The sequence below is a fragment of the Hippopotamus amphibius genome, chromosome 10 (assembly GCF_030028045.1).
Source record: "Hippopotamus amphibius kiboko isolate mHipAmp2 chromosome 10, mHipAmp2.hap2, whole genome shotgun sequence".
Lineage (NCBI taxonomy): Eukaryota > Metazoa > Chordata > Mammalia > Artiodactyla > Hippopotamidae > Hippopotamus > Hippopotamus amphibius.
Window position 1 is genome coordinate 86,879,957 of NC_080195.1, and position 17,516 is coordinate 86,897,472.

At 38.7% G+C, this 17,516-nt stretch overlaps 1 long non-coding RNA gene across 1 annotated transcript; it reads left to right on the forward strand.

The window, feature by feature from the left end:
* Nucleotides 1–12,327: 12,327 nt before the first annotated feature.
* LOC130830066 (uncharacterized) lies at nucleotides 12,328–17,288 on the forward strand. Its single transcript, XR_009047712.1, has 3 exons — nucleotides 12,328–12,347; nucleotides 13,061–13,120; nucleotides 17,279–17,288. It is a non-coding gene; the product is annotated as an uncharacterized LOC130830066 (long non-coding RNA).
* The last annotated feature ends 228 nt before the right edge of the window (nucleotides 17,289–17,516 follow it).

Genomic DNA, 17,516 nt, shown 5'->3' on the forward strand with positions numbered 1-17,516 from the left:
AAACCCGAAGTTGAGTAGAAGCAGATGTTTAGCCCTCTTCTTCTCAAAGCTTTGCTCTGAGAGAAACAGGGCAGCATTTGGAAGGGTATACAGGGTCAGAAGTTACCCTACTTACTTGCTTTCCTTTCCCAAGATGGGAAAGGCATAAACTTATCAAGGTAGTGAAGGGAAAGTCTCTTTGAGGATGACAGTTAAAGATCTGTAAAGAGAGGGCACACATTATGAAGCAATGTCCCCAAGAAAGATAAAGGGCACATAATCTCAAGCAAAACATAAAGGGATTCACTTTACAAAAGAGAGAGGCTTCTGTCTTTAAATTGAAGGTGGAGCAGATGTGAAAAGGGACACAGAGGCAGTAAAGGTTATCACAGAGGATCAGTAATTTAAAGAAATTGGTATGTGAGAACCTCTCTCTGTTTAGACATGTATCTATATAATTGTATTTTGTTTGCCAAAAGTTGAGTAAATCTTACTGAACATTTCATGGCACTCTGTCAAAACAGATCCATGTTAGTTTCTTCTTTTGTATTATTTATTCATCAATTTTATCCCTATTTCCACTTTCACTCATCTACTCTGCCTCTATAGGCACTTACTCAAATGTCTTTTACTGGTGATATTTATCTGTCCCCCAGTGCATTATTCTTAGCACATGTTTATATAGTGTTGAGGAGTACATCAGTGAATAAAATAGAATTTAAAAAATTGTCCTGCCGTGGTGGATTTTCCATTCTAATATTAGGAGATGAAGCAGGAGGAAGAAAAAGGAAAATAAACAGGTAAAGCATACAGCTTAGATGCTCATAAGTCTTAAGAAGACAAAAGAAATCAGAGAATAAAAATAGGACGTGCCCAGGAAAGGAGAGGGTGGGATTCTGATTAAGGCCATCAGAGTTTCACAGAAAATGTAACATTTGAATAAATACTTGAAGTCAGATCATGTCTCTTCTCTGCTCAAAACCTTCAAAGAGCTTCCCATATCACCCACAGCAAAACCAAGGATCCTTAGGAAGGCCTACGAAGCCCTATACACCTGCCTATCCTTCACCTCTGCAAACTCATCTCCCACATCCCCTCACTCCCGAGGCCCCGAAACAGTGGACTCTGTGCTGCTCGCAACACATGCCAGCACCCCCACAGCCTCTGCATTGGCTCCTGCTTCAGCTGGAGTCTAATTCCTCCAAATATCCAAACAGCTCCCCTACTTACCTCTTTCTGTTCTTTGCTTAATTGTCACTCTCCCAACAAAGCCTTCCCTGAGCATGCATTTAAGAAGAAAGCAGCAACATGCCCTGAACAAAAAATGGTGATACATTGTGTCCATGCTTATTGTGAATGGGAAGAGATTTCCAAGAGATGCAGGGAACCCTCTGTACCAGTTTCATGACCCATACAGAGACCAAAGCTTCCTGGCTTCCTTTCCAGCTCTCCAGCTTTGAAGTCCTGCCATCCCTAAAAGAAGGAGTTAATAAAGCCATTGGTGCATCCAAAGGATAATAAATGAATAAATAAATACATAATAAATAAATGTTAACATTGTCTCTGTCCAATGTCTATGGTCTCTATAGCACTTCCCTGCCTAATTTAACTTCATAAAATGTATCACTTTCTAGCATGCTCTATGAACTGCTCATTTTATTCTCTGCCTCCCCTCAGCTCCCCTCCCCGCCTTCCCACAGGCACACACACTAGAAGGCAGCTCCTAGGGGAGGGGGCGAGGAAGAATTCTTTTCAGTTTTAGCCACGGATATGTTCACTGACCATCCACTCTGTCCCTGAAGTACCTGAAAATTACTCTTTGAGGAAATATTTGAGAATTACATGAGCAGAGGGAGCAAACCATGGGATATCAGGAAGGCAAAGGGGAGATGTCTACAGGGTGCAGACCGGAGGAGGAGTGTCCGTGGCTTGTTCAACATGCACTAAAGTGGCCACGGTAGCTGGAATAGATGACCACAGAGAGAATAGCAGGGCAGTAAGCAGACCGTGCTGCATTTTGTTGTCCCTCACAGGATTTCGGCTTTTGTTTTGTGTATTGTGAGAAACCTTGGAAGAATTTTAGCAAATTAATGTAATGGGGCAAGGGTTAAAACCAGGAGACCCGTCAGCAGACTGGTACAATAAACCAGTGTAGATATGATAGAAGAGGCTTAGCTTCTTATAAAATGCTTAGTGTCATTCAGTGTTCGTGTAGTTTTAATTAGCACAAATGTTGTTATTGTACTATATATCTCCTTCTCTTTCTTCCTTTTATTTCACCAGCTATGCAAAGTTTTCATGATGTATCCATGCTGAAGGGTGAAGAGCTAGTCAATTGTTTCTAATTGCTGAGTATTATTTCACTGTCAACTGTGTGTCTTTTTTCCAAATGTGAGCAAGAAACAAGGTTAAGATTGGGTTGTTTGTTTGTTAGGGGAACCACATTAGGAGAATGAAGGTAAAGAGCAATTTGCTAAATGGGATAGTGTGAGCAAAGTGGAAAAGCAAGGGGTTGGTTTAAACAGTGTTGGAATTTACCAGATTCCGTCTGCGAAGGAAGAATAAGGTTGGAGAACTAAGAGAACTAACAAGAAAATGGCTGAACAGATAAACCATGGGTTCCATCTGGTTAACAGTATAATAATTATAACATAATACATAATTACATATAATATAGTAATAATAATAACAGTAACAATACCACTAACAATAAAGTAGTTTTTCCTAAATACTTTTAATATGCAGGACACCAAGCTACAAATTCACTTACATTCATTAAAATAAGGGACTAATATATTTGGAGAACAAAGGGAATTCAAAACATTTGTTAGGAAATCAGCAAAGCAGTTTAGTGAAAATAATAAAATGAAAGGGTTAGGATTAGAGAATATGACATTCCCAAGTACTGATATTTAATTTTCCAGAAGTGAATGCTTTCAAGATTGCAACCAAGTGAATGTCTTCACAACTGGATAAGGGGCTAGGCTGTTAGAGAATCATGTGCATGAATGCTGAAATTCTCCAAGATGACAGTGGGAGCCAGGGTGGGAAACTCGGATGCTGCCGGGTAATGACTGCAGTTGTGATTGGGAGGTAGAATGATGCCATCCCAACCTTGTGTCCCATTGACACGTAAGGCAAGGGGGAATAAGAAGCCCATACAAAGGAGGACAAGAAAGAAGTGACACCAGAAGGAGATTCAGATTTAAGGCAATGCAGAGAAGGAAATCGAGTGGAAACACTGAACTATAAGACAGTTTGTTGTCAGTGGGACAAGAGGTCCCAAATGGCACAATCACAAGATGTAAAGGAAGATAACAGAAGAAAATACAGAACCATAGGGTGGACAGAGGAGGGAAGAAAAAGTTCATAAAATGGGTTTGCAATTAGGCAGAGAGGTCTCATGGTTCTAAATAAAGTAATGGCAAGTTAATTAAATAATTAATTTGGAGTGAAAGCTATTAAATTAGACAAGTGCTTTAGCTCTCTGAATACAACCCGTGCAACAGAAGTGCCTTCGTGATGGGGAATGGAGAGTCTGTTTCACCCGGCTCTTCTGACATTCTCACTCCAACCCCATATACATGTGCACATATGCAAAATGAAATTCAAACTATTAGACAAAGTGTCATATTGTCATGTTGACTGTTTGATCAATTGGAAAAAATATAACAAGATATTATCCCAATAATTACATTAAATGACCTCTCCTTCTCTTTCCCCTCTTGGAGCAAATAATACATTAAATTAATCTGCTTCTGACATTTAATAATTTTAGCTTTTTAAAAATTTTCTACTTGATTCCTTGCCTGACAATTGTTAAAGTGACTTTTTCTTTTTACCTTTGTAATATTTGATATGCACACAAACCATTAACAGGTCTGAATTTTAAATAAATACACAGAATGCATTTTCTCACCTCGATGTTTGTAATCGTTCTAAAAATAAAATATGAGAAACTACAGCAGTTTTTATTTTGGGGAATCACAGTGTGTTTAAAATTCAAGTGATAAGGTTTGTTTCTAAAAGTTAAAAAAACATCCATACTAATGATTTGACTTCTAAATGTGCCAACTGCTTAGTAGCCCTGAGCATATACATTAGATGCAGGAGCCATGTAACCTTTATCTCTGAGCTTTGTGACTTTCCTTTTCTCTGCCAGTATTCCCCAATGTTCATATTCATTTTGACGTGGAATTGGGCCTGACTTTGTTTCTATGGAAGGTGTAAATCTCCCACCAAGACTGATAGTGACTGGTTTGTGTCCTAAGAGGTTGCAGTCCACAAAGAGGATCCCAGATTCTATTATTCCAAGTCTTAGTAGAGAACATGGTCATGAGTAACTTCTTCTAGGATGTGAGATCATTCCCATAGCCAGAAAGTTGCCAGATAGAATTGTTTATTAACAAAACAGTCCCACAGCTTAGAGACACAAGTCAAATAGTTGGGCACAAATATAACATTTGTTCTCTCGTTTCTTTTTTTTTCAATTAAAGTATAGTTGATTTACAGTGTTGTGTTAGTTTCAGGGTGTACAGCAAAGTGACTCACTGATTCAGTGATTCTACTCTTTTTCAGATTCTTTTCCATTATAGGTTTTTATAAGACATTGAATATAGTTCCCTGTGCTATACAGTAGTTTCTTATTATTTATCTATTTTATATATAGTGGTGTGTATCTATTAATCCCAAGCTCCTACTATATCGCTGCCCCCCACCTTCCCCTTTGGTAATCATAAGCTCTTTTCTATATCTGTGAGTCTTTTTCTGTTTTGTAAATAGGTTAATTTGTATTATTTTTTAAATTCCAAATAATATATCATATGATATTTGTCTTTCTCTGTCTGACTTACTTCCCTTAGTATGACAATCTCTAGGTCCATCTATGTTGCTGCAAATGGTATTATTTCATTCTTTTTCATGACCGAGTAATATTCCATTGTATATATGTACCACATCTCTTTATCCATTCCTCTGTCAATGGACATTTATGTTGCTTCCATGTCTTGGCTATTGTAAATAGTGCTGCAATGAACACTGGGGTGCTTGTATCTTTTCAAATTAGAGTTTTCATCTTTTTGACATATACGCCCAGGAGTAGGATTGCTGGATCATATAATAACTGAATTTTTCATTTTTTGAGGAACCTCCATACTGTTTTCTGTAGTGCTGCACCAATTTACATTCCCACCAACAATAGAGGAGGGTTCCCTTTTCTCCACACCCTCTCCAGCATTTATTATTTGTAGACTTTTTGATGATGGCCATTCTGACTGGTGTGAGATGATACCTCATTGTAGTTTTGACTTGCATTTCTGTAATAATTACTGATGTTAAGCATTTTTCATGTGCCTGTTGGCCACCTGTATTTCTTTTTTGCAGAAATGTCTGTTTAGGTCTTTTGCCCATTTTTTGATTGGGCTGTTTGGTTTGTTTTGTTTTTATACTGAGTTGTATGACCTGTTTGTATATTTTGGAAATTAAGCCCTTGCCAATTGCATGATTTGCAAATGTTTTCTCCCATTCCATAGGTTGTCTTTTCATTTTGTTTATGGTTTCCTTTTTTCTTGAACAGCCGTGTGAGCTGAGTGCAGGAAACAGGGATGAAATGAACATGGAATGGCCCTGGAGGAACTCATGGTCCATTGAGCGAGACAGATTGCAGAAGCAAATACTTTACAATAATTACACTAATTAATAAATGCAACTCCTTTATTGTGGCTGAATTGCCTGGAAGAGCAGGAAATACTGTCCATTAATAGAAAGAAATCAACCTTATTAACTTGTGAACAAAAATAAAGTCTAGGATATGAAACCAAATCTTCCTTTTCTTCCTCTAACCAGAAAAAGTTCAGTCCCTTTTGGGTCCTTTTCAGATGGCCATCAGATGTGTTGCCTCTCCCTAGCTGTTCTCTGCCCCTCTTCCTTCTGCCTGCATTTTTCAGGGTCTTTTCAACATTTCTTGATCTTTCTTCAGGGTACTGTGTACCACACTGGAAAGATATTGATAAATCCTTATTGGTCTTCATACAAGGAAGCTATAGTCCTTAGGATTCTCCAGAATGGAGAAGCTACAGCATAAATCTATCTTTATTAGCTTTAGTTCTTCTGCACCAAGATTTCCCATACTATCCCGTGAAGTTTCTTTATATAAAATTGTTCTAACTAATAGGTAGAATCTAGAAACATGGATAAATGATCAAGTTCATATTCTGGAGTCAGACTGCCTGGGTTTGAAACACTACTTTGACATCATTTAATGTCTTTCCTCATATCATTGGTTGAAGATTACATTAGTTGATAATACATGTAAAGAATGAGGACAAAATGAAAAGCAAAAAGTATGAGAGGAACTGCAAACCTCATCCTGCATAGAAAGATAAATCAGCAACTCTGCAAACGCAGGGGGAGTCAGGCACACTGGCTTTGTGCTAATCCTCTGTCCTGGTGCTGTTGCTTCCACATCGCCTTATGTGTGGGAGAAATTCCTGCTCTCATGGTCTACGAAAGATGCCCCCAGGACGGCCATTCTTGTGGCCATCCACATGGAATTTGCCCTCTAAGCTTGATGCCACCTTCTCCGGTCATGTCAAGGTGAAGAACTGGCTCACCTCCTCCCTCTAGTCCCATTCTCCTCTCTAGGTGGGTGGATCCTTTTCCCATGATAGAGCTTGACAGATTCCAAGAGCCCAGGAGTCCGGCCTCTAACCGCTCATCTCTGCATTGTGCTAGAATTCCTCATTGCTTTTCATGTCTCTCTGACATTAGTAAATGAAGGCTTTTCTTGACCACTTTTCCAGCTGAAGTTGAACAAACCAGCTTCTATTTCAGTTCTATGGACCCTGAGGAGTAGTCCCATGTATGTGTCTTCCTCATCTAGGGATATTTAACTGACCCATAACACTTTTGGCTGTGAGAACCTAAGGACGCCATCATGCAACAGTGCCAATGGGTTTATTCAGTTAATGGGAGCACATTTCCATAAACCAAGTTAGAAGGAGGTGGTAGGGAAGACGGAACAGGGGTGTCTGTCTTTCCTCCTTCAGCTGGGTGAATATTTCCAAAATTAGGACCCCCAGCCTCATTCTTTTGAAAACTCCTATTTTTTTTAATCTTTCTTAAGTTTTGAAGTTCTCACTTGAGTATTGCCTCCATAAGATGAAACATTTACAGTATAGCCCTCAGCTAAGCACATTAGATCCTACAAAAAACTGTGGCTAGCCACTTTTTTTTCTTATGATCTACAGGAAAACATCACAAAGACAGTATCTTCCATAGAGTAGCATACTATGTGCAAGGCCACAAGGAAAGCAGTGGAGAAATTTTTACTTCTATAAAAGAATATTGCTTATAATCTTAGAAATCAAGATTTTAAAGAAATCAATCTCTAACACCTTCTTAAACAAAATAAATAACATCTTTTTTATATAAAATTAAGATTTAATATCCATAGTGTACTTATGTGAAAATAAACCTTAATTTTGTTATACACATCTGTTAAAAGAATGTTTTCTTAGATCATTAGTCTATTCTTTTTTTTTTTAAGAACTTTTATTGAGATACAGTTAAGAGACAATAAACTGCATATATTTAGAGTGTACAATTTGGTATTACAATCTCCCAATTTATTCCCCCCCAACCCTCCCCGTTTTCCCCACTTGGTGTCCATATGTTTGTTCTCTACATCTGTGTCTCTATTTCTGCCTTGCAAACTGGTTCATCTGTACCATTTTTCTATATTCTGCATATACGTGTTACTATAAGATATTTGTTTTTCTCTTTCTGATTTACTTCACTCTGTATGACAGTCTCAAGGTCCATCCATGTCTCTACAAAGTCCCAATTTTGTTCCTTTTTACAGCTTAGTAATATTCCATTGTATATATGTACCATATCTTTTTTATCCATTCATCTGTTGATGAGCATTTAGGTTGCTTCCATGTCCTGGCTATTGTCAATAGTGCTGCAATGAACATTGGAGTGCATGTGTCTTTTTGGATTGTGGTGCTCTCTGGGTATATGCCCAGTAGTGGGATTGCTGGGTCATATGGTAGTTCTATTTTTAGTTTTGCAAGGAACCTCCATACTGTTCTCTATAGTGGCTATATCAATTTACATTCCCACCAACAGTGCAAGAGAATTCCCTTTTCTCCACACCCTCTCCAGCATTTACTGTTTGTAGATTTTCTGATGCTGTCCATTCTAACCTGTGTGAGGTGATACATCATTGTAGTTTTGATTTGCATTTCTCTAATAATTAGTGATGTGGAGCAGCTTTTCATGTGCCTCTTGGCCATCTGTATGTCTTCTTTGGAGAAATGCCTATTTAGGTCTTCTGCCCATTTTTTTGATTGGGTTGTTTGTTTTTTTTATATTGAGCTGGATGAACAGTTTATATATTTTGGAGATTAATCCCTTCTCTGTTGATACGTTTGCAAATATTTTCTCCCATTCTGAGGGTTGTCTTTTCGTCTTGCTTGTAGTTTCCTTCAGCAAAACATCTTTGAAAGAACTTAAATTAGTAGAAAAAGGATTGAAATCTGTCTCTCTCATTTACAAGCTTCTGGTTTGAATTATTTACCATCTCTGAGTATTTGTTTTCTCTTCTAAAAATTGGGTATGCTAATATCTACTTCATATGACTTTTGATATAATAAAATGAGAAAACATATAGAGCAACTAACAAAAGTATGATGATTATAACAACAACCCACCTATTCATCTCTGTTGATTCAACTATATGTCATTTCCAAGAGTCAATGTGGAATTTCCTACCAGTTAAAAAAGTCAACTTAATTTGCCTCTCTGGAATATTTAAATACAGCTCCTTTAAGGGAATCCAATGATTTCTTAAAGAACCGTATCTGAAGGAATTAGATGATTTATTTAGCATCTCAGCCTAGATTTCTATTCCCCAAAATAATCACAAAAGATTATGCTATTCCTGTAGCTACGTAGTTAGTACCCACTGAAAATGTTTGCACCATACTCTATAATAAATGCATTTTCCTCTCAGTTGCAAAAGACTATCTCTAAGAGGCTGTATGTTTTTCCAGATCATGAAAGTGTTGAAGTCAGTAATTGATATTATTAAATATGTTTACTGCTGATGCAGTGACACAGCTGAAATGTGCTTGCTTTTCTATGCTGAAAATTGATGGGTTATTGAATCTGATTTCAATTCTACAGTGAATGTCAGCAAAACTTCAACATGTGAACCAAAGGAAGCAGGAACAGTTGATAAATGCTCTGCCTGAATCAGTCTCAGAAATAAGAGTAAATCGAATGCCTGTGGTAATATATACTGCAATTTCAGGCAGAATCTGTGCAAAGTAGCCAAGGTTCAGAGCAGCTGAGGTTTATCCATAGAATGAGGCAAAACCTATAGAGCCAGCGGACTTGGCTCTAAGCCTTACCTTTGCACCAGAGTTTGCTTGGGGCTTGGTCTATGCTTATGGCTGTCTTCCTAGAGTGTACACATTTTGTTTGTTTTGGAAAGGTGACATTTTTTTCCCACTATGCTGAAAAAATGATAAAGAAGGACAGAAAGCAATATTCAGATCTACTGACTAGAGAAACACCTTTTTGTAAGGTTATAGTCAGAAAAATGAATTTTTTGTTGGAAATAATATGAAAATGGGCTTTTTAAAAAGTTATACGATGCATTGCATCTAAGTATGCATTATTTAGGCAAAGATTTATAAATTGCTATCAAAATGTGAATTTCACCATGCACAAGCACAGAGCTTATTCTCTTCCCAAAGAAACAGACATGTCCTATGTTTTCCAAAGTTTTCAGTTTCCTAATTTTAGGGTGCAATCCTTCGTGCTTACTAGACTATTTCCATGGAAGACAAATATTTACATCTATACTTATAACATCACTAATACTCCAGCAAGACAATATGCTTACAGACACTTCATCTTTTTTAATCTTAATAATAATCATATGATCCAAGAAGCATGACATTTTCATCCTCATTTTGTTGATTAGGGCACTAAGACACAGGACAGGAAGATGACTTGTTCAGTGTCACATAGTTAATCAGTATCTCAATGATGCTTCTATCTCAACTCTTCTGATTCTAAGCTGAGTGGTTTCTGTTTTACTAATTAGTATATCGGGGCACATTTCCCACTTACTTTGTATCATTGACCAACATAACTCAAAATAAGAAGAACAACTAAAACTTTTGCCCTCTATTATTTCATTCATTAGACGTGATTAACATTAACTATGTTGTTCACGGAACAATGATCATGGAAGATTTAGCAATGATGTAGTTTAACCCCTATACCAGGTTTGCCAAATCCTTTTTTTCACCTATAACCTTCTATAAACTTGGCAGACCTTCTCCATTGTTCCCATCCAAGTATTAACCAGGCCCGATCCTACTTAGCTGCCAAGATCAGACAAGATTGGGCGCATTCAGGGTGGTGTGGCCGTAGACGCCATTGTTCCTATTCTAAGATTATCCACATATCAATTTTCAGCTTTACTTATGAGGTTTATTCTCTGAATCTGTTGCAAACTTTCCAAGGAAGATGTTGAACAAATCCGCAGGATAATTGAAGACACTATAAATAGGCTAATTACAACGGTGTGGGCAGGGTTAAGAGAAAACAAAGGAGATGGCGTAGTACCTTGAAGTCACTGTCTCCCATGGGCCTGAAGGAGCCAGAAGAGGGAGCAGATGCTGGAACCCCGAGAGAATACCTGGAGGAGAGGACCGGAGTGGAATTAGCAAGAATGAAGACAGGAAAACAAAAATGCTGAACTTACTTTCTTCTGCACTACCTATATTGTGCCATATCTCCCACTGTCCCAAACCAGAAGCCAAGGTTATTTTAAACAGAGCCTAAGCTAACATACTGCCTGGGAGTACGATCTTGGGGAAGCCGAACTGAGGGAAAGGGGAGCGAAGAAACAAAAGGAGAGAAAATATAAAAAAAGTTTTTTTTTTTACTGAGTTGGCCCCACCTACACAGCAAACAAATGTCTTGGTGTCACAAAAGGTCTTCAGAAAACTGGTATGAAACTGTGATGTCTGTCAAGAGTTTGAGGGGGTCCCACTGGCTGTTAGTGGCCCTATGAATCGTCAACTCCTCTGATCTTCCGAATTGTGTCATGCACGGGCACTGCGTGGTCCTGGGGTGTTTCTCACTCAGCAGCAATGAGGAAGCTGCAGGGTGCAAGGAAAAAGAGTATGAAGCCTGAGCCACGGTTCTGTGGGATCATGCCTGTGAACGATCTGAAGGAACCACCAAAGCAGAGGCACTCTCAGCTGGAAGTGGCAGGAAAGATCTAGCTCCACAATCTTCAAAACAATGTTAGCTCTTGCTAAGGCTGCATCAGCCAGAGAGCAAGCAGGGCAGTGGTGCAAATCTGGGGACATAGCAACTCGTCTCAGTACAGAGGACCAGAGTGTTTATAAACTGGGACAGCCTCACAGGACACAAAGGGGAGGCAGGAGTTGGGGGAGAAGAGAAGTGGGTCTGGTGGGGCAAATAGAAAATATGCCTCATGCATGCACACAACGGAAAGACATTTCTACAGACTGGCCATGCTCTATTCTGTAACACTGTATCTTCGAAGTTTATTCCTTTAAGATTTCTGGAGTTAAAGTGACAAGATAGAGTGCTATAGTGGTGTAGTCTGACGGCTTTGTGTGGAGCCTTAGAAAATTTTGCTCTGTCCCTTACAGTGGTTTGTTTTCATCCAACCTCCTGTAAAACTGCATTTTTACTCAGGGCTCATCCTCACCATGCCAGAGAAACAAATACAGGTTTCCAATCTTCTGTTTCCTGCAGATTCTGCTTCTGGTCTCCTCACTTTGGTCTCATCCCCAACTTGAAAGTCTTAGCAGTGTTAGTCAGAGATTTATAAATGCATTTTAGTATTTAATTCTTTTTTATACACTATATCATTACTATGTTTAACCCAGTCATTTTTTTTTCCTTTGGTAATTACAATAAATTTTAATCACTAGTTAAAGAGAATATCATTCCCCCTCTTCAATGTTGTAAAAACTAACCTGACCTAGAACTAAATTTGCATTTATTAATGTCAAACATCATCTAGTTACCCGTAATTGTGATTGGAACCACATGAAAAAAAAAAAAGAAGGAAAAAAGGATTTGCCTACCTCAGCTGTCTAAATTCGACTAACAATATTTGCAGGTGCTGGGAAATTTACTTAGACGGTTGCTGCCAGGGCACACCTTGATCTACCCTTGAGGCATGGCATTAGGCTTCCAAGTACATAACTCAGAAAGGAATTATGCAGGTGCAAAAAGGATTCACAGATGAATTGCCAAATGCCTCATTTTGTCCTCCTCCGATTCTGAAGACAATGTCATCGGTCTTGGTTTGTATTAACTTTTGATAAGATCTAATTAGAAATAAAGACTAGAACAATATTATAGAAGCAAAGGATTTTTTTAAATCAATAAGCTTTTGGAAAATCGTAAATTATTCTGATGTCTTCCCCTTATTCCTATTTCCACCCTTGCCAAGTTGCATACATAAAGCCACTTTTGCAAGGTTAGTACATAAAATTCCAACCGTATGATTAAATCTTCTGCTATAGACAGGAGTAGATCTAGCACACAAGTGATTTTCACCAGAATGTTCTTTTTGTTTTAAGTGATGGGGGAGTGAGGAGTGTCTGCAAATGGGAAGCTTTCAAGAAGCTTAGTTCCTCCTTGAAATGCAATGTGCGTGACAATCACCCTGGCAACAACCGTAATAGCTAAATACATAATAATAATTTCTTCACAGTAAGGAAATAAAATAAACTATTAGCTCCAGAGCTAATATTATTTTAGAATAGTTTACAGAGTGTAATTTTGGAAGGGAAGAGCACATTTTTGTAAATTTCTTTCTCTTTTGACATTTAACTTAGAGGTTGAGGGTTGATGGTATAAATTAGCAAGATCTGAGTTCTAGAACAGGGCCTACACCTCAACCACGTGTATGTGGTTACCAAGCCCTGAGTTTTGTTTTGTTTCTTTGGCCATGCCATGCTTTCTGAGGCCTAAGGTGGTTTGTTGTCTTTTGTTTGTTTGTTTGTTTCACTAGTACTAGGACCTGTTCTTGGCTATGCACCAAATCGCAGCTGTTGATCTACTTCAAATCTATGTAAGTAAAAATGGAGCTACTTTCATGTATTTCTACTTCAGAATTGCAGTATTTCAAAAAGCATTGTAGGTGAACATTATTATTTCAATGAACATTTTCTCAATACTAACCTAGTCAAAATTTCTTTTTTCTAAAGCCAGTAAATAAATAAACTAAAATTCCTTTAAAACACAGCATTAAAAATGAGTTCGGGGACTTCCCTGGTGGTCCAGTGGTTAAGACTCCATGCTCCCAATGCAGGGGGCACAGGTTCCATCCCTGCTCAGGGAACTAAGATCCCTGTATGCCACACAGCGTGGTCAAAAACAAACAAACGAAGCAAAACAATGAGTTGGGTTATGCTAGATGGAAGGATACACACATACTATCTCAGCCCCTCCTTGTTTTTAGTGATTACAGAATGAATGCTTAGAGATGCTAATTTCATAGGGCAAGAGCACAGTTAGCAAACCAAGAAACGAAGATTGCAATCAAGATAATTTTTTTCTAAATCCAGTACCTTTTTCACTATTCCATTCTAGTGGACTCTAACAGATGATAAACAGTATTTTCAAAATATAGATCCCAGGTTCACCTACATTATCTATGATGCTCTTCACGATATAGCTTCAGACACACCTCCTGAGACTGATTCTGCAGATATGGAACAAGGCATTAGCATCTGCATTTTTAACAACCACCCAGGGGACCTCATGCACACTGAAATCTGAGAACACTGCCAACAACGTGATGCCTTGGATCTCTGTGCAGGCACTTCATCAATGCTGGTCACCTGCTTCCCATACTTTTCTATGAAAGCATCCACAGTATCTCTAATTCAGACATCGGTACTGAGCCTCTGACAGAAAATAAGTAAATAAATAACGTGTAAGACTTACCTAGGTTAATCTATTTAGTCAGTGAAGCAATAGATGGAATACAGGATCTGATAGTACAAATTAGCTCTCATCCTATAAAGGTTGTGCGCTAAGTCAAAATCAACGGTTGCATCTTATTTCTTAGGAGATGCTTGCAATCAGCATTAAGCAGGATGGAGTGGATGTATTTCTCTCAAGGGAATGGTCAGATCCTCAAGGAGTCTTTAGCTAGCGGCACTTAATTCTATCGAGGCCCCAATTCAGAATTGGTGGTAGTCTAGAAAAGGATGGTAAGTTCCACTGACTAGCTTAGAAATGACACTATAATAGTATTACGATCATCAGGAACAGACTAGTACCTATTTATTTATGAAGGTTCTGATACAGTTTTCAACTGACACCATTCGACAGGAAACAAGGCAACATTTTTCATGTCAGGTTTTGATTTTGTTTTTGTTTTAGGAGAGTAGGGGGAGAGGAGACGGAGGGATACTTCATATCGAAGTTTGATTGAAAACAACCAAATGCCTGCATGTGTCTACATACAAGACAAGGCTTCAAGTTTTCTCATTTCAAGCCTGAGTAATTTAGATCCTCTGGAAGGCACGTGGGCTGCAAGGCTACAGATTCTAGTCAGTGTCAGTTGCCTTTGTACAGGAGACAATCAAGCTGCAGAGCACACTGTAATTTTTCTTTTATGTTTCAAAGGGTTCTTTACAAAGATTGTATTCTTCCCTCACATTTTCCCTGCCACAGCTGGTGGCTCCCTCTTAAATGGTATTTAGGGCCCTGGAGCACTCGATGTCTATCTTCTCTTACTTGACTGACACGATGTGTGTGTCAAAATGTAAATAGTCTAATGCAAAAAGCACAAGAGTTCAAGGAGAAATTACAAAACCATTTCTGAAATGTCTCTGATCGGCTGTGTTCTGAGACATTTCAGCCTGTGACCTTCTCGCCTTCTCTAATTCTAAGCTGGTGGATTTATAAAGTTGTGCTAATGACCACAGGAATCTACAGCCACTGAAAGGACTGAAATGTGCTCTTCTCTCCTCCTTGAATACACAGCACTTTCTGCAGTGATCTGAGGCAGATTTTTCACAGCTCGCTATACAGTCCTACAATTCCTTGCAGCGAAATTAAATTAAGCCCATTTCAGATTCTTTTACTGGTTATTAAGGAATAGTGCATTTCATTTTTAGCACCTTGCTCTAATGAGAGTTCTGTTGTTAATGATATCATCAGGCATCAATAATGCTGTCTGCCTCTGACAAATGTACAATTGGACGTAGTTGTGGAATGCTAGAGATGGCAGGAGGTTAGAGATGTAGGGCCATTGAGTTAGGTAAACGTGCCCTCACCTTTCCAGATGGGGTGTACTCTGTGAGTTAACCTTAAACAGCCACGCATGACATCAGCTAATCCTCTATCCACTCATGTGATGCATCTTCAGATGCCTCCGCCTTTGGCCACAGAGCCACTGCCTTGATGGTGGAGATGGAGAAGAATCTCAGGGATCCTGGTTGAGAGAGTCAGACTCCCTTGGCTGGTCAAATGCTGGTCTCAGAGTTTGTGATTCTTTCCTTTCTCTCACCCCCTCTTACTTCCCATATTTCCTGAGTGTCAGGTTTTTCCAGGTACCCTGCTAAGGGCAGAGGTTTGGAGATGAGTAAGAAAAGCTCTGCCCTCAATAAATGAACAACTAAATAGCTGTAGTTGTGCATCAGACACATATTAAAGGAGATCATGTGAGGATGGAAACATAAGGTTTGCTTGCAGGGTGATGAAATGCCCCCGCCTACCTCTCCAACCAGGTAAAGCATTACTCTTTCTTCCTCTCTCACGTCATTACAACACTCACAGCTAAGGGTCTGACCCAATCAGGGTGGTCCTACTCTCCAAAACACACTATGGAGTTTCACACCTCTCATCCCTTCCGTGTTGTATTTTCCCAGAAAATATTAGACAATGTCATGGACAAAATGACTCCTATCAAACGTTCCCCTCCACCATTTCCCCACTTCTAGAAATACAAACACCCCCCTTCCCCCCCTACACACACTTTCTCAGTCTCTTCTTTGTGGGATCACAATGTGTACATTGTGGGGACAACATAGACTAGTCTAGTTTGCAGAAATTTAGATCATTTTTTGACCTCAGGATTCATTCTGGCTTTTTTTTTTGAGTAAGTAATGCGATCATTCAAGCTCAGATCAAATTATATGACTGGTTAGGTTTACCAGATCAAGGGACTGTCTTTTTGTGTCATTGTACACATTACAGAGACACATTCTTACTATCTAAGCTCCTGGTTTTCTCAGTTACATGCCTCGGTATTTCTTCCATCAGGTGGGACCCAAAAAATGGAGGCTGCCCCAGTGGCCCAGCCCAAGTCATGAATCAAAACCTAAATCAGCTGGCCTTCAGGGGAAATACCTCACAAGGAAACCTAACGTGCACCAATTACAATCCTCCAACTCAGCTTTGGCTAGCTTACCTTATCCTAGAAGATAGGACCTGCTCACCTTATACAGAAATCCCTGGCCTCCTTACCAGTCATGCCCTGTTTGAGTATTGGCGCTTCTAATGCTCTTTAAAACTCTTGCCCTAAATCCTTTGGGAACAGTGCTCCACTGCTTGTAAAGCACTCTACTCCCCTAGTGCATGGATTCTTTTACCTTGAATACAGGACATCTAACTCATTACTAAATGGTTCTATTTTTGTCATTTGACACTTGTCTCCTATTGAAATGTATATATTTATGTCTGAGTTTGTTTTTATTTATACATTTGCATATGATTGTATGTTTATGATTGAATAAGCTCAGTTACCTTAGCACTTCAGTTCGCAAAATAACATTATATATAGTTTCAAGTAGAATATTGGTATCATGTCCATAGATGGCCTAAGTCACTATTTACTATTTAAGTTGAGGCAATGCAAATAATTTTGACCATTACATATTGTCTTCTTAATGTCACTCTAAAAATGATAATCTTGTTTCATAGTTCTGGGGAACAGAATATGGATGGAAACAAGGATGGAAATCTGGAGGGTAGTGGTAGGATCCAATGTTAAGCGGTTGCCTCATCATTTCATAGTGGATTTTTAATCAATTACCTAATGCATGAATTTCAATGTCAACAGGAGGATAACAAATATACTTCACATTTGTACAGGATTTTAAATATTAAAACAAATATTAATTTATTTGATTCTCACAACTGCATGAGAAAAGAAATTTAAGAGTGCATTAAAAAAAGTTAATAAATATATCATTGGTGTTTTTCCCACCAGCAGTAGTGAAAAGACCTCCTATCAAAACGTTCAATTTGCCTGTAAATGAGAATTTCTGGAACAAGAATTGGGTCTGCTTCTTTATAGCTTTGAAGAAACAGCAGATCTGGGCTGTATCAGATAGAGGCACCGGCAGTCCTCTACTCAATAGGCAAGTATATTTTCATGCATATGTGCAGCACCTAATTCTCGCTGGTCAGGAGTGGGGGGTGTGTACGAGTGATGGCAATCCGCAGATAAT